Source organism: Bufo gargarizans, chromosome 4, assembly GCF_014858855.1.
Source record: "Bufo gargarizans isolate SCDJY-AF-19 chromosome 4, ASM1485885v1, whole genome shotgun sequence".
In the NCBI taxonomy this organism is placed as follows: domain Eukaryota; kingdom Metazoa; phylum Chordata; class Amphibia; order Anura; family Bufonidae; genus Bufo; species Bufo gargarizans.
The window spans coordinates 403,692,753-403,711,127 of record NC_058083.1 but is presented as its reverse complement, the minus strand read 5'-3'; the positions used below and the strand labels follow the sequence as shown (position 1 = coordinate 403,711,127).

The 18,375-nt window shown below is 40.8% G+C and overlaps 1 protein-coding gene across 4 annotated transcripts in view; it reads left to right on the top strand.

Moving 5' to 3' along the window:
- The window catches only part of PLEKHG1 (pleckstrin homology and RhoGEF domain containing G1), a 301,195-nt gene that overhangs the window by 131,404 nt on the left and 151,416 nt on the right, over nucleotides 1–18,375 (top strand). For 2 of the 4 annotated variants that reach the window (XM_044290717.1, XM_044290716.1), the window contains one exon: nucleotides 2,723–2,806. The exons of the other annotated variants lie outside the window; for them this stretch is intronic. The gene's annotated coding sequence lies outside the window, so the exon portion shown is untranslated. The remainder of the gene's footprint in view (nucleotides 1–2,722; nucleotides 2,807–18,375) is intronic. 4 annotated transcript variants of the gene reach the window in all.

Sequence of the window (18,375 nt, the reverse complement as noted above, 5' to 3'; positions counted from 1 at the left end):
AGATTGACTGTATTTAACTATTTTTACCAACGTTCTTCATATTGTTAATTGGCTGAGATAACATCTTTGACTGAAGTCAGATACATATTCTTTAATGGCCAGGGTGATTATGAGAGCACCTTCCTTTCTTTTCATGTGCAGGTGCAGTCTTGGCTCCAGCCAACATTTTTTGATTGATAACAAAGAGTTATCATCCCGGTGAGCTAATATGCTTCTCTGAAGTCAACAAACAGCCTCAAGATGTTCTGACATCATCTGATCTGCTGCAGAAGACTTCGTAATTTGATCATTTCATGGCAGGTGGTTATAATATAATTTATGTGCTCTGCAGAGCATGTACAAACAGTGACAAGAAAAAAAAAAACTAGCTCTACTTTCTGTCTGTAGCAGTTGAGCTGAGCCACCTCTTCATCAAAACAAAGTCAACAAGGAAGTCTGTAGAGATCTCTTCCCTAGAGAAACTTGCATCAATATTCACTGTGTACATTGTGTGATACAAATCTGTTGACGCCTTTTGATTTCTACGAAACAAACAGACTGTGATTAAATACGTTTTTCGCTGGCAAGCAAAATATTAGGGATTTCCTCATTCATTCCTAGAAAGTTTGTGCAGCTTGAACCCTTAGATTCGACCTTCAATGTGTGTTTAATGGGCACATTAGTCAATTTTTTGTTAACTAATGGGCATGCTGTATAAACAGTATTAAACTGTAGCTCAGTATTGGTGGAATGCACTACCAGAACAATAATGCCCCGAGCTGCATAGAATTAGCCAATGACTACATTGCTCTTTAGTTTTTGGATAGTGTAGGATTCTGCGTTTACAGTTAATAGACTGGAGATCTGCTTTAAAGGGGTTCATTGAGCCTGTACTTAAAAAGTGTCTTCTAGCTAAGCTGTGGACAGAACACACTTTGAGTAGTACTCACCCTTCGGTTGCTCTGCCAAGTCCATGATCCTGACTGGGATCACGCCACCACCGGACTGGCTGTAGGCTCTTTCTCTGATGTTGTGCTCCTCTTTTTTTCCGGTTTAGTTACATAATGCAGAGGTAACTGAACAAGAGGAAAGAGTAGCAGATCTGGTCATGACTAGAGATGAGCAAAGTTTTGTAAAATTCTATTCGTCTGCCGAATTTTACATAAAACCCCCGCTTCGTGACAAATTACTTTGTCAAAAAGCGCATTTCTTTGTAAGTAGTGGGTGCAATGACAGGGAGCAGCAATTGCACTGGACCCTGTTATTGTACCCCTCAGATGCCGTGCTCATACATGATGAATGGGGCTTAGCCGCGCCCAGGCCAGTTGATACTAGTCGTGACGTCACTGGGCCTGCGGTAAACAGTGAGAAGGCCGTGGTGCTGCTGGAGCGCCGCTGCCTTCTAAAACAGCTGATTGGCGGGGGTCCCGGGTGTCGGACCCCCGCCGATCAGATGCTGATGATCAATCCAGAGGATAGATCGTCAGTTTAAACAAACTGCAGAACCCCTTTAATGATTAGCATGATTACTGTTGGATACTAAACATTATTTGATCTGATTGATTGATTTTAAGCTTGACTTTACCATTTGATTAATAATTATGTACAATATTTCCTCACCTTAATGGATTAATAACTCATAATAGGATAATGTCTGTACATTAATTTTCGACAGGATCATGTCTATAGATGGACATAAATTGATTAATTGGTATCTATATTTTTTTACCATATTTTTGTTTTTTATTTATTTACATCTGTCTGTTGTTTAATAAATGATTAGTGCTGCATGCAAAGTAAGAGGAGTGCCTACCGTTTTTCTTATATTTTTCATTTTTATTTATAAAAAAATCCCCCAAAATTTACCCAAAATTTTAAAAAATTTGCAACTTTCCAAATTTCAATTTCTCTGCTTTTAAAACAGATAGTAATACCTAATATAATAGTTATTACTTTACATTTCCCATATGTCTACTTTATGTTTGGATCATTTTGTAAATGCCATTTTATTTTTTGGGGACGTTAGAAGGCTTAGAAGTAAATCTTAAATTTTTTTAGAACATTTCCAAAACCCACTTTTTTAAGGACCAGTTCAGTTATGAAGTCACTGTTGGGCTTACATAATAGAAACCACCCCAAAATTGCCCCATTTTAGAAACTACACCCCTCAAGGTATTTAACGGATTTTACAAACTTTGTTAACCCTTTAGGTTAACAAACCCTTAAGGCTCCTGCACCCGCCCGATCAGCCCGCAGTACATATACGGCGCTGGTCCTTACGTCACGGCCACCAGCGCCGTACATGTACAGTGTGGGTCCTCTATGTGTTAAAGAGGTCCTGTCACATTGAAAATGCACTACAATCTGCAGATAGCATGTTATAGAACTGGTGCGGGGTTGCTTTATATATAGTTTTGTGGGAAAAATTCTGTATATTGTGTAATTTATTTATCGAAATGTCTGCCTATTCTGAGCTCAGTAGTTGGTGGTCAGTGGCTGACAGCTATGTCTGTACGCACATTCATTCAGAGAAGGCCGCATGACTACTGATCTCAAAATTAGCAGAGATTTTAAAAAATAATCTTTTTCTACAAAACTATATATCAGTCTGCGCAGCTCCTCCTGCTCTATCCCATATTGCACTGCATTTTCATGGTGATTAATTCACTAAGCTTGCACCTAAGAACATGATCATTGAGTCTTACTAGATGTGATGCCCCGTTTTTTTTTCTTTACTCCTTAGGGACTATCTTCGACTACATGTCAAAATATATACACCAAGTGGGTTTCCCATTGAAGGAACTCCACAGCTAACCATTGGCAACAGGTAATTAAAGGGGTTCTTTGCTTTGGAGGAACCAAATTTGTTAGAAGGGATGCTTGACAATAATCAGATCGCAGATTAAAATGTAATTTTGTAGCATGTCGAGCTACATTATCTCATCTCTACAATTTCAGCCCACATAATACCAACATATTGTGACAAGATAATACTGCCATATACAGCCTATATAATAGCACCATAAACTGTCAAGATAATGCTTCTATACACAGTCTATATAATCCCACAAGTGCCTTCAGATGATGTGCACTAATCATACAAACCCCCTTAGAGCCCACATAATACTGTCATATACAGGTAGATCAAACATAATAATTAAATTCAATTTCCAAAAACCACCATGCTCGTTCACCGGGTAATCACATCTTTCATGCAGTCACCTAAATCATTGTTTGCATGCAGCAGATCGTGCCGTCTAAACAGCCTCTGATGCCGTGAAACAATGATTCTGTATGGCGACCAGTGATGGCATTAGTGATCACTCCTTCCTATACTGTGGAGGAGATCTCTGCTTGCAAATATAGCAATCTCCTCCACTGATGAGCAGGTGATTGCTGGGAAGGAACGCTTACTTCCCGACAATAGTCAGCTAAATTCTTCAGTGCAAAGGGGCCTTTAGGCCTCATGCACACAATCTTTTATTGAGTCTGTGTCCAAATCACATTTTTAGCGGATCGCACGCAGACCAATGAATTTTTATGAGGCTATAAAAAATGTGGCAGCACAGGGATGTCATCCGTGTGATGTCAGTATCCGTGCTGCCATTCCGCAAATTATATAACATGTCCTATTCTTGTCCATTTTGCAGTATAGGATTTTTTTGCTGGTTGCAGACTGCAAAACAGCAACCACTGTGTTCATGAGCCTGTAAAGAGGTTGTCTATGATTTTAGTATTGATGGCCCATTATCAGGATAGGCTAAAATCTCATCTTACACCCTGCATTCCTGCTGATCAGCCGTTTTGCAGTACCCCCCTTGGTATCTGTGGCAAAAATAACCTCACCACTGGGTTTTGGAGGGGCCTGTTTGCCAGCCTCTTGCCTCAGGATTATGGCCCATATACTAACTTTGAAGGAGAAGACAGACCGGCCGCCCAGCCTAAATCTGTGTAACTGTTTTGGGCAGGAAAGCCATTCTTGCGGCCGGCCAAATGTGACTTCCATGGAATTCGGGAACCCCTGCTCAGATCTGGGTGATTTTTGGATATGTTGTTCACCCAGATCAGATTATGGGGATATGTGGGGTTTTGAGGTGTTTTCTGTGTTTTGGGGAAAAATGTGTGTTTTCTGCCTGTGAGTGATTAAGTTAGCCCATTATGTTTGGTAATTGTATCACAGGCAGAGCCCATTGTGTTTTGGTAATTGTATTTTGTTGATTGCGTCAAAGACAATGCCTAGTCTATTATTGAGTGCATCACAGGCAATGCCATTGTGTTTGGTAATTGCATCACAGGCAATGCCATTGTGTTTGTTGAATGTATAGTTTTTGTGTTTAAACTGTAAAACTGTAAAGGATTGGCTGCTATGTTATGTCCTCAGTTCCCAACCAGGTCCACGGGGGTGGTACCCTTGTGGGAAAATGTGTATATAAGTGAATGCTTGTGTGTTCAATAAAGAGTTCCTGTTTTACCCTTCATCATGTTGAGGCTGGTGTTTGGGTAACTGATCGACACTGGGGATTGCTATACGCTGAAGATTTGCTATACTCCCCTGGCTATAACTACTAGCTCTTGTAAGAGCGGTTCTTGTTCCTGTGGTGGTTTTGGTGTAGAGCGGAGTGCTTGGAGTCCTCGGGAAGCGCTAGGAGCATCCATCAATGGAGGTACCCAGTCGGGGTGCCAGGAGATCCGTTACAGTATCCATCAGCAGATTTGAAGGTTCTTCAAGTGAGCTGTGATCAAATTGTTATCAGAGCTCATTATGGCTCCTCATCGGGCTGCCTTTACATGCAATCCACTAGACTGCCCATATACCTTATGGTTGTCACATCAAGACATCATCTAACTAATGTGTGGAATTATCTGTGCCTACTGCCTAGCATTCACTAGTTGTATCAAGCCCTCACCATGGTTAGATTAGGAACATACCGACTCCAGAGCAACATAAATTTGTCTTCTAAAGTCTTTTGCCACCAAGACAGACACCTGACTGCAGTGTCTGCATCTCAGACAGGGGAATAGAAGACTAGTGTTTATAATGGCTGTTTTCACTTTAGTTGGAAGCAGGATACCTAGTAGGTGAGAAATAAATGCAAATGGTTTATGATGTGTTTTTTTTTTCTCCATGCGGTTGTTTTAATCCAATCAGTTTAAAGGTTACAGCTATATATTCTCTACAAGCGGCTGATTTTGCAAAGGAACATCAATGCAACAACAAGTCAGTGGCATTTACACTATTTCTAAAAAATATTAATATGCTCTGAAGAACGATAAGATTTGCAAGCAGCTCAAGCAATATGCCTTTGCATCTATAAAATATATGGAAAAAAAAATCAATAAAGCCCTATTATTAGACTTTAATAACTTACCTCTGAGCAGTCGCAAATGACGGATCAGTACAAATTCAGCCAGTCTGTGGCATGGTCTGGCAGTCTTCTCCTATCAAGAAATATCCTTTCTTAAGCTTTTTTGCAGTGTGTCAATTCTCTGTTATTCCTACTGGAAATGTCTGTAGTAATTGACAACTTCATAAAATGGACAGTGTCACAGTTTATATTGACAAGGGGAATGCATATTTCATACATTTTATTGTATCTGCCAATTTTGGCAAGAGCGACCAATCTTCTAATGTCTTTGGAGTTCTCCTGACATCAAATGTTGGGGGAAAGAAGGATTGGCAATGTCAGACTTCAACTTAAAAATAATATTTGTCCAGACTTGTCTGGCAGCTTATTTCCCTCATTGACAACATGCATGCTTCTGCTGTGAGCCCAGGAGAGGAGAGCAGATGATCCTCTCCTGGGCCGTGCAGTGGTGGGAAGAGCACTCTTCCCTTCAGGGCACACTCTGGTTCTGGGGTGCAATTTTACAGTAGAACAGTTCTTTACTGAAATATCAAGTTCAAGCACATCACTTACAGTTCTCATGCATGGACTGGCAGTTCTTTCACAGTTCTTACAGGTTTCAAGGTTGAATGTCTCCTTAAAGCAATTCTCTTCACACTTCTCTAGATGACTTCTAGAAATACGGGTGCAACACTTTCTCACAATGCAACCACAGGGCAGACCTCAACGTCAAGACCTCTTATGAAAAAAACAATAGGCCAGTATCCCAAGGTTTTTACTGATGCGTTATCTGGCAGCTGCAAAAAGAGCTGCCAAAATGTTTGAACTTTTCTATAAATCAGTTAACAACAGTGTTACTAGTGTGGAAATACTTTGCCAAATTACTGTTATATTAATATTTGCTTGGCTCCGCTAAGAAAGGAGTTACATATAAGAACCTCAAATCTTTAGGTCTATAACATTACAGCTAAAAAGAACTCTACAAAACATATGGCATATTCATTAAATAAATGCCTACTACACATATAAAAAGTAGAAGGTTGTGCTTTTCTTATATCTGATATTCTACACGTTTCTGGGTGAAACTGCTCTAAGTGAAATTTCAGATTTCGGTACCGATATGTCCACTGTGCACTGTCTGCTGAGTGGAGACACAACGGAATACAATGGTCTCTATGGCATTTTCCTGGCTTATGGCCAGCAAGTGTTAAATATTCCAGTCAGCTACACCTCTTCAAACATATTTAGAAACAAGAGCTGTTCTAAGTACTTGTTACAGGAGATGAGAAACCTGAGTGAATGTAATAAATTTACTGGCATGCCCTCCTTTCCACCAAATCCAAGCATTTACATCTTTCAGGAATGTTATAATTAAGGTAGAGGTTTCTCTGAAACCTAGATAAGCGTAAGTTATTAATTCTGACTTACGATGTCTGTATTTTATATGATTTTATTCCCATTTCATTCTATCTGATATTAACAAAATGCACAGTTTCACATTCTCTGTAGTTGATATGAATCTTTTTGAAAAGTGAAAAGATTCCTATATTTAATTAAACTAAAACACTTAAATTTAAAGGGTATTCGTCAAGTATAAGTTCTTACTAATTAAAACCAAATTGCTTGCAGATATTTTATTGTATTTTCTGTACATGATTATTAGGTTAGCCATCTTGCTCGAGCTGTTGTTAACAGCATTTTGAGATATGCTTTACAGCAGTCACCATGAGCCATAGACTCAGGAAGGACCTCATTGACTTATATGAGAAAGTTTTCTAGGCATGCTCTGTTATTTGAGTAGAAGTCACTGTACAGGGAGGGGGTAGATAAGCTGTGACCACCACCTATTGTGAATGGTGGATCCTGTGTTATTTATACGTAGGTGTTAATTTTCTATGTAATTCTGCTTTAGATGATAATGAGATGACTACTGAAAAGTGATGTCTACAGCACAGAAAGTGCCAGAACATGATGTTTCTTAAATATAGATAGTGACCTGGAAATAAAAATTCTTAAAAATACATGCATAAAAACTTGATTTAGAGGGAACCTGTCAGCACCTAAATGGATCATAAACCGCCAGCAGTACCTTAAAGCTGTTAACATCCGGCTTCTAATGATGTTTTTGTGTAAGATGTCTGAGGCGCATGATCGCTGTAAAACAACTTTTATTCCCCCGTAGGTCGTATGCAAACGAGGCTTCCTTGCTTCGGGTCTAGGTAAGCACGCCCCCTAACCGTCTCCTCTTTTGTTAGATTGACAGCCTGCAGCGCGGCCGGGATGGCACAAGTCTCGCGCATGCGCAGTGCGCCGCTGAAACCTGGCTAACAGCAGCAGCCGGAGACAGGATCACGCCTTACCAAGGAGCGCACCACACATGCGCGAGACTTATGCAATCTCGGCCACACTGCAGGCTATCAATCTAACAAAAGAGGGGACGGTTAGGGGGTGTGCTTACCAAGACTCGAAGCAAGGAAGCTCACGCGAGATTTTATCTGTAGGGGCATTTCTTAGGCGGAGCTGAGGAGCTTGAGTCGAAGAAAATATGACTCTTCTCTGTTTAAGCATGTAAGATATGACTCGTTTCTGTTAATTAGCATAAAAGGCGGGAAGGTGTTATAGGGCGATAAAATAGGACAGGTTAGTCCTGAGAAGATTATGGATCGATCGCTGGGAACTTTCAGGGTAAACAAGCATTAAGGTGCATTTGGTTTTATATGTCAGAACATGGTTTCCTTTAAACAATGAATCATTTTCTGAAGACATATTCGATTTCAAGGGGTTGTCTCATAATGACATAATCATTTAAAAAAGGAGGCTTCTCTACCTAAGCCAAAAGTACCCTCTCATTGCCATCCATGTAGTGGACTGGTCTGTCAGAGAGACTGTCAATTGGGGGCTTTCGGAGCAGGAGACCCAGCCATAATGTCCAGATGCCCTAATAGGACAGGAGGTGTCATGGTGGCACAGTCATTCTAATGCATGAAGTACAATTTTGCCATCCTTAATAATTATTAACTCAAAAGAACATACGTTAGTTTTAAAGGTTTTCAATTGTGTGTGCATGGTTAGAGTTGGACTTTGAAATGATCATGTTAGTCTATGCAGAGCCAAGTCCTACAATTTATCATAGTGTCTACTTCTATACCTGACTGTCTTGTATATTACTGCACAGTAAAAGCCTACTAGAATTTCTAGTAATCTCTGGGGTTTATAGCAGAGTCAATAAAATGAAAAGCATAGCACAGAAAGAACAGCTGTATTGTACATAAAGGTGTCCATACATATAGCATGAGCTTGTTATAGCCCTATGACCATGAAATACATTCACCTAAGACAACCCTTTTACTATGAGAGCTGCCACTCCTCAAACCCATGGGACAACAGAATTACACTGCAGCAGCTGTAACTCATTGGTGACTGGTATTAAAGCTAGAAATATAGTGCAGGCCAACATCTGTGGAGGTGCGAAGAGAAGTTGTCAAATGAGAATCTCTGTATAAAGCTTACTATACACGTTTAAAAAATTGTAGCCAGACAGTTTGTGCATTTATATTGTTTTAGATGATTATTATCTAAAGATTATTTATTTTTATCTAATGTGTATTATGAGACTGTATTTCAGTAGCTGTATATCTAGCATTTATACAAGTAAGATAGTCTCAACATTAATTGCGCCGCTGATTCCACAATCTGGGCTGTGCTCACATGAGTGCCTGCCTCTGGGTCAGGGCTCTTTTGCTGAGATGCCGACTGGATCAGCTCCCGTGTTTTCCTGTTGAGCTGCATATTGTACATGCAGCTGAACAGGAAGACACAGTGTCATGGCAGTGAGTGTCAAACGACTGTGTCAACCAAGAGCTTTTTTTTTTTTTTATTGGGAAAAATATAAGTGATACATCCCCTTTAAGAACCACAAGCCTTAATAAGAACTAAAGGTGCTTTTTAAATACTGGCCGCAGTCAACAGAAAGAGCAAAAGTGTGGCATAATGGAGCCGAGCTTGTACATTCGAAGCCAGGGTCACCACCGCTCGGTTCTGTAGCCCACTAGGTTATGTGCGTTGTTTCACGTGCTATGGTTATGAGATTTCAGGTTTACATGTCTGCCTTTTTATTTTTCATTCTATTATTGAAAAGCACAGCTAATTTACATACATGATTAGTCAGTTAAAGGACACAATTTAATTTATCTACATACATTTTCCTTGAATAGTATCAATAAATCAATAAAGTGCATCTATCTGTGCTAATCAAAAACAGATTATCATTATTGGATTAAACCTTTACCCCCTTTTTTCATTGTTTCCCTTCTTTTCCCCTTCCCCACTTCTCTCTTCCCTTTCCCTTGCGATGCGTCCTGGTTTCCCGGGTTGGGGGGAAGGATAAGCATACCATCTAAACAGAATGTAAAAAAAAAAAAAAGAAGAAACAAGAAGAAATCATTTCTCTAAAACTTCCATAATGACCAAATCCTACTCCATTTTTCCCCAATATTTATTTCCCTATATAGAATACTTTCATAACTTTTCACCTTATTCACCAGGTTTATTCAGGAATTAGTTAAGTTTTGAATATTTGGTGAAAACCACACTTGTACAATCAATAATCTAGCCAAGAACATTGTTCTAGTCAGCAATATCTTTTTAGAAATAGGGCAGTTGACCTTAGATAGATCATTCTATATCAGACACTGCAAGACAAGAGTTGTGGTATCAGCGCAGGAATAAAGAAACACAGTGGGTAAAATGGAGTATCAGTAATCAGTACCTCTTATGATCGGGTGTGGGTTGGAGTTGTTCCAAAATGCTTTGATCTTGACAGTACAATATGAATAGCAAGTGTTCTTGCTCAACTTCAAAAATCGCGCGCGCCGCTCCGGCCGGCAGCTGGCGCGTGCACGAAGGAGCGTGGTGGTGAGGGAATCCGGAAAGTGTAGCGTGTGATGTCACAGCTAAGGTATGGGTGCTTCCAAGGACCAAAAGACCAATCCTATGCGTTTCGAAGTCAGCGGACTTCTTCGTCAGGGATAGTTGTTGCCATCAGTCCTGTGGAGTAAATAGAGTTCCGGTTCCCATGGTAACTGCTAAACAGTCTAGCACTGCAGATCTGGGTCTATATTTCAAGGAGCTGTAAGGAGTATTCCAATAATTCAAGGGTTCCATTTCCCTATCTACGGTGAGTCTGGTATTTGGACTGTTAGTGATATATGTTATTAAAAGGCAAAGAGTTCCATTTCTTGGTTTAAGCCCACTGGGGCCAAACTATTTAATCGGAAAATCCACTTACTCTCAGAGCGTGACATTTGTTTTATAAAGTCACCACCTCTGATGTTGGGTTTAACCTTTTCAATACCCCCAAATATAGAGCCAGAAAAAGAGCCCCCATGGAATTCAGTGTAATGGCGGGACAAGGGATGTCCGTCATACTTTTTATATATATTGTTTAGATGTTCACCCAATCTGATTTTTAATTCGCACCAAGTTTCACAAATTTATACATGGGTCGATGGGAGGAGTCAACCATCTTCCCCTGTGGCGAGCTTGGTGCGGGTCTGGTCCTCTCAAAACGCTTCATTTACGACATTGTTTTTATTTGGAAAAATGGGGAAGCAGAACTTGAGAAATTTTTAAATGATCTAAATAAAAATGAATTTTATTTGAGTTTTACGCCACACTATAGTAGGGAACACATTAACTTTTTAGGCTTAAAAATATTTATTAAAGAAGGAACTATCCAAACAAAAACATACCACAAACCGACCGACTGCAATAGCTTTATCCCATTGAACAGCTGCCACCTGCCCATCTGGCTGACTAATATCCCTCGAAGCCAATATATCAGGATTCGTCGAAATTGTTCAGAGATCACACACTTTGAGGAGAAAATTAGGGAGCTAAACAACAAATTTTTGGAAAAAGGGTACGATAGTAAAAACCTAAAAATAACTGTGGAACAGATCAGAGAAACTGACCGAAATACACTCCTGCAGGACGCCAGAGATAAAAAGGAGAAAAAAGAGATAAAACATATGAGTGAGGGGACCGACCCACCCGATACCCTTATTAAAATCCCTATCCTCTCAACATATAGTGAAGGATCCCATATCCTGAAAAAGATTGTGAAAAAACACTGGGAATTGTTACGCCAGGACAAATTGATAGGGGAAAAAATCCCGGAGCACCCAACATTCATCTTTAAGAAGGCTTTGAACCTTGCTAATATGATAGCCCACTCATGTAAATCATCTAGCCTCCCCCCAAAAAACTGCCAAATAAGACAGAAAGGCTTTTTTCCCGTGCAAACTATGTAAAAACTGCAAGAGGATAAAATCCGGTTCTACTAAATATCCTATTACAGAGATAGGTAGCACTCATCACACTTACCAAATTAACCAATATATCTCCTGCAGCACGAGGGGGGTGATATACTTCATTAAATGTCCTTGTCAGAAACTCTACGTAGGGAGAACGAAACGGGAATTAAAAATCAGATTGGGTGAACATCTAAACAATATATATATAAAAAGTATGACGGACATCCCTTGTCCCGCCATTACACTGAATTCCATGGGGGCTCTTTTTCTGGCTCTATATTTGGGGGTATTGAAAAGGTTAAACATCAGAGGTGGTGACTTTATAAAACAAATGTCACGCTCTGAGAGTAAGTGGATTTTCCGATTAAATAGTTTGGCCCCAGTGGGCTTAAACCAAGAAATGGAACTCTTTGCCTTTTAATAACATATATCACTAACAGTCCAAATACCAGACTCACTGTAGATAGGGAAATGGAACCCTTGAATTATTGGAATACTCCTTACAGCTCCTTGAAATATAGACCCAGATCTGCAGTGCTAAACTGTTTAGCAGTTACCATGGGAACCGGAACTCTATTTACTCCACAGGACTGATGGCAACAACTATCCCTGACGAAGAAGTCCGCTGACTTCGAAACGCGTAGGATTGGTCTTTTGGTCCTTGGAAGCACCCATACCTTAGCTGTGACGTCACACGCTACGCTTTCCGGATTCCCTCACCACCACGCTCCTTCGTGCACGCGCCAGCTGCCGGCCGGAGCGGCGCCCGCGATTTTTGAAGTTGAGCAGGAACACTTGCTATTCATATTGTACTGTCAAGATCAAAGCATTTTGGAACAACTCCAACCCACACCCGGTCATAAGAGGTACTGATTACTGATACTCCATTTTACCCACTGTGTTTCTTTATTCCTGCGCTGATACCACAACTCTTGTCTTGCAATATTTACTTATCTTGGAGAATCGTGGCAACCGACTCTTTAGGTATCTAGCAGCGGCTCTGTGCACGGATGTGCGCAGAGAAAAAGATCTCACTAGACAGCGCTGATACAATCATTAATTTTTATTTCAGACACTGTGCTGTAAATGGAATCGGCAACTTCATTTTTTGAGTGATAAGCTTATAAATTGAGCCCCAATATTCTTTTGATTCTGAACAGGACCAAAACATATGTAGATAATCAGCACCAGGATAATCACACCGTGGACAATTAGAACTCTCCCTTAAACTACATTTATTCAACCATAAAGGAGTGATATATAACCTGTGAACAATGTTAAACTGTACCAATATGTGATTAAAATTATAGGATACGGTACATATCTCAAATTCTCATGTATATTTTTCCATTCATCTTAAACAATTATCGGACAGTCAACTCCCCATGCCCTTTGACCAGGAGAGCAGACCTCCTTAAGAAGAGTCTTAATAATTTAAATAATTGGGAAACGACCTTCTGGCCTGGATTCCCCAACACATTATTAAAAACTGTGCAAGTGTCTATTTCAAACGGTTTCAAACCGTGATTTTTCTTTTGTACTAAACAGTGTTGAGTATAACTGACAATACCTAAACCAACCTAAATTACCCCTTTCAACTAACAATGTGAATGGAATTAACTCTCCATTCCTCACCACCTGTGATACATAAGTAATGTTATTGTTTGCCCAAAACTGATCCCCCCCCATAATTTAAAAAAGTCCTGTAGAAAGTAATTATACTAAAGGAGAGTGAAGGAAAGAGATCCTTTTATCCCCAACCATTCTCTAACAGTGGCCCAGGATCTACTAAGTAGCTTTCCAAGAACTCTATACTCTTGTTCAACATATCTCAATTGCCCTGATTCCAGCAAGGTAAATATATGATCATATAGGGATTGTCTAACATCCTACACAAGGTACTTTTCTCCCATTCACAGCATATCCATAGCTGCACCGCTACAAAGTTACCCTTGAATTAGGGAAGGTTTAACCCTCCCTCCTCCATAGGCTTATAAGCTACTCCAACTTTATCCTTACCCGCTTTCTTCCCCAGACAGATCATTAATGATTATTTCAATTAGTTTAAAGAACTTATCCTCAATCCATGTAGGAGAATTCTTTAAAACATAAAGCAGTTGAGGTAAGTCTACCATCTTAACTAATGATGTTCTAGACAATGGAACCTTAAACCCATTGAGAATCTTTGGGATGTGCTGGAGAAGGCTTTGCACAGCAGTCAGACTCTACCATCATCAATGCAAGATCTTGGTGAAAAATGAATGCAACACTGGATGGAAATAAATCTTGTGACACTGCAGAAGCTTATCGAAACAATGCCACAGTGAATGCGTGCTGTAATCAATGCTAAAGGCTTTTTTTTGTGGCAACTTTTTTTTTGGGGACAGGCAGTGTCTAACTATCTAATGTAGTGTGGAAAGCAGAGAGCACAGCAATGACACTGCTGTCTCTCTCAGAACTTTAAAAAACTGTAGAAAATGTCTCCTGGGGAGCTTCTTATATAGTAAGGGGTAGGAAACTTTCCTATTGGTTGCTAGGGATGTTGCTAAGCTCAGACAAAGACAATGCAGCCTTCTCATTGGCCTACAAGCAAGAAGAGAGGTTACTGATAAAAAAAAAAATCTAGAATATTCGAAATTACGAAAATATATATCACTATATTCCAAATATTAGCGAATTCTAGAAGTGCCGATATTCGCGATTAATATTCGCAATTCGAATATTAGCGCCCAACATTATAGGACATCTCTTTTTCAATTAATTCATGGTTGTCCAAAACAGATAACCCGTGAGGGTTTAATCTAAAGGGGGGTCTTACCCTTTCCATGTCATATATAGAAATCTCAAGAGATAACGGTACATGATCCGAGAGCGACCTGGCTTCATATCTCATCTGCTTTATACCACCTAGATATTTTTCATTTATTAAGGCCAGGTCAATCCTGAACATGCAATTTCTAAATTTTACTAACACACGAGTAGACTCTTCTCACCCGTCCCAGAAACCCCCGGGCATCGACAAAGCCAGATACATGGCAAAACTGTGCCAGATGAGATCCCTAAGTAAGTTCAGAGGGGGCACCCCCTCCTGTCAATATTGGGATCCATGACACAATTAAAGTCCCCATTAACTAAAGTAAGACATTCCGGCCACTGCTCCATGTATGTCAGTAGACGACTAAGTAACCAAAAGGAAAAGCGAGGGGGGATATAAACAAAAGCCAAAATACAGGACATTCCATAAAGTTTCCCGTACAAAAAAACAAATCTCCCCTGTTTATCAACAGAGGATAATTCACAAACAAAATGCACCTTTTTGCATATAAGAACTGTCACTCCTCTGGAGTGGCTAATAAATGTAGAGTGAAATGCCTGCAATACCCATGCTATATTGATCCGCAGGAGGGCCTCATCAGTGAAGTGAGTCTTCTGTAGACATACAATAGCTGGCAAATGTTAATTAACTAAATCAAAGGCAGCTTGTCTCCTCACTTTATTGCCAAGCACCCGTACATTCCAAGTTACAATTCTTACAGACATTAAATCGGCTAAAGGCAGCCCACAGGAGAAAAGTCTTCAATCCCCTTAACCTCCCCCCCAAAACCCAAGAGGCACATCACAACTCACCCACACCACAACCTAAGCCCCACCCCCCACCCTGAGTTTCCATTGATCCGCAGTTAACAAACAGCAGATCTCTCCACCCAGACCACTCCTCCCGTCACCACAATTCCCACCACCGCCAGGCAAAAAAAAAAAAGGAAGGAAGAAAGAAAAGGCTGATCAGATATTATTCTGATCTAACCAGTCGGTAACTAGGGCGGGAGCATCAAAAAAGAGAATTGAGCCATTATAAATTATTCGCAATTTTTCTGGATACACAAAGGAATATTTAATATATTTCCCTGTAGTCATTTTTTAACTGCCATAAAACATGCATCTTTTTTTTTGTATCCTTGGAGAAGTCTGGGAAAAAGGACAATTTGCTCCCGTTATAGCAAATACCAGGGCACTCCCTTGCCCTTTTTAAAATCATGTCTCTATCCCTAGAGCAAAGTATTTTTGCCAGGAGTGCCCGAGGTTGCCTTCCAGGAACTGGATTACCCCCTGTTTTTTAAATGTAGCCAGGATCTCCTCTAATACTGAGGGTTTGGCATTTGGGCAGCACGGTGGCTCAGTGGTTAGCACTGGTGCCTTGCAGTGCTGGGGTCCTAGGTTCAAATCTGACCAAGGACAACATCTGCATAGAGTTTGCGTGGGTTTCCTCCGGGTACTCTGGTTTCCTCCCACACTGCAAAGACACACTGATAGGGAATTTAGATTGCGAGCCCCAATGGGGACAGTGTGATGCTAATGTCTGTAAAGCGCTGCGGAATATAGTAGCGCTATATAAGTGCATTAAATAAATTAATAGGGATATTTTCCTTTACACCCTCCACGCCCCCATCCTCAGATCTGCATCCAGAAGCAGATCATTTTTTTTATTAGTATCCTGCACCCCTTTCTGTCTGAGTCTCGTCTTTACGATTGGAGATCTCAAAAATTGCTAAATTTTTGCGGATCCGGCAACACTTTTGGGCTGGTTTTTCCTTAAGCAAAGAGAAGTCCGCAGACTTCCGGTTATGCTTAGGACCCATATTTTTAGATAGTTTAACAGTTTCAGTTGAGCAAAGTATAGTCCTTTTCCTTTAACCCATACCCGCCACTCCTATACTACCAGCCATACATTGCCAAGAAGAAAAAGAACGCAGACCCAAAAAGGGTGAATCTCACCAAACCTGAAGTCATCTCCACGAACTCTCAGCACAAACAGAGTGGCAATCCAAGGTCTTTCATAGAGTCAGCGTGGGCATAAAAGGTAGGGGGCAGGCGCTGAACAAGCAGATCCACAGGCCACGTAAATGGCATCCAGAATCATGAAGGAGCAAAACCCAGTCAGAGCGTGTAGCGGTAAAGGAGTCGGGCAATGGAGGCAGCAGGCAGTGAGTAAAGAAGCCCCCTCATCGGCCCAGCCGAGGTGCCGATCAGCTGCACACAGTTTGGGTGTCCCGGGAACTTCCTGAAGGCCACGACACGACTTCCAGGTGAAGCAGCAAGGCAGCAGGAGGTGGGGCTGGAGAGAGGAGAGGAGCGTGGCGTGATAAGCTCAGCTGACACACCCCACCATCACGTCATCCTACACGGTCAACCAAGAGCTCTGACTTAGGGTTAATCCAAGACCGTTATCCTGGCAGTCTCCCCTTACGGATCTGGATTTAGCTGCTGAGAAAACACCTGGTCGGGTGGGTCAAGCAAAATTGTAATCAGGGACAGGCCGAAGTCAGGGCTGGCAGAGTGTGTGTAATATGTGAATCAGTCCAAAGTCAGGGCAGGCAACATAGGATTAATATGGAGGGCAGGAACAGCTGAGGGTCAGAATCCAGTAAACGGAAAGAAAGTCAGTCACGGGCAGACAGCAGGGTACATAACACCTTTGCAGGAAGTTAGCAAGCTAAGTAACTTAATGCTCAGTCACCCTCCCAAAAGAGAAAGTGCCTTAAATACCCCCAGGTTGGCAGGCTGGTGAAGATTACAGTGTGAGCACTTCCCCTTTAAAAGTCAGGTGGAGTGTGTCCTACAGGCAGAGGAGGAGGAGAGAGCAGACATAAGCTTGTGTGGAGAGGCAGAGCAGGCCTAGTGGCTGGATCCACAGGGAAGAAGGCAGTGCGATGTGGGTCAAGGCCATCAGGTGAGGTGAGTGAGGCAGCGACTGCTCATAGCCACCACTGTAACACATAGGATCAGGTGTCATACCTGTTGACTACTCCTATCCAAATTAACTGCACAGTATAACTTGTTCTCTTTGCTACCATAGACTTGGATATTCTTATTTTATATGATGTCATAATAATCTGCCATTCCCTTTTGTGTTACATGCTGTATTGTTTAATGAAAAACGCAATAAATACATGCTAAAAATAAAATAATATATAAATATTGCTGAACAAAAAATTGCTGTCTTGTGCTCATGCACGAGTTATCTTGAAACATAAAAGAAAACTATTCTTTAGAAGAAAATTTAAAAGGAAACTTAAAAGAAAAACAAACATCAATACAAATAGTCGAGTAATGCTCCCATCAGAGATGAACCATTAATTCCCAATAATTGCCTGATCATGAGTGGAGGTGAGAGCTGCATTTACATGCAGTAATCATCTCTGCTGTATGGGGAGGAGCTATGGCTACAGCAATCACTTGTCCCCATACAGGATTATTGTTTCTGGCCAGCAGATTGCTGTATACACAGTATGATCTTCAGCACAGAAGTAATGATTTTGGGGGCTACTTCGGGTGATCAATAACACATTTACACAGGGCCATTATTGGGAACCATCATCCATACAAACATTAACTCCAGATGATTGGCTCGATAATCTGCCCATGTAAAAAGGCCTAAACGCTGCTGTTATCTTTATGTACTATTTATTAACTAACACAAGCAAAAATGACCTAGGTAGGCAGCGGGTAAATATTCTTATTAATAATTAGACATTTCTGCAATTAGAGCAAATTAGTACATTTTACACCTTGCCAGAGTATTAGTAATATAGTAAGCATCTGCATATATAAAAGCTAACTTTTAAGGCTAGTTGCACACTAGTGATAAATCTTCCGGGAGAGGAACAGCCTGCTGGAGTGTATAGCATCCAGTAAGCAGCATTTTTTTGCCCAGCCTAATTCCGGAACTAATGCCGAAA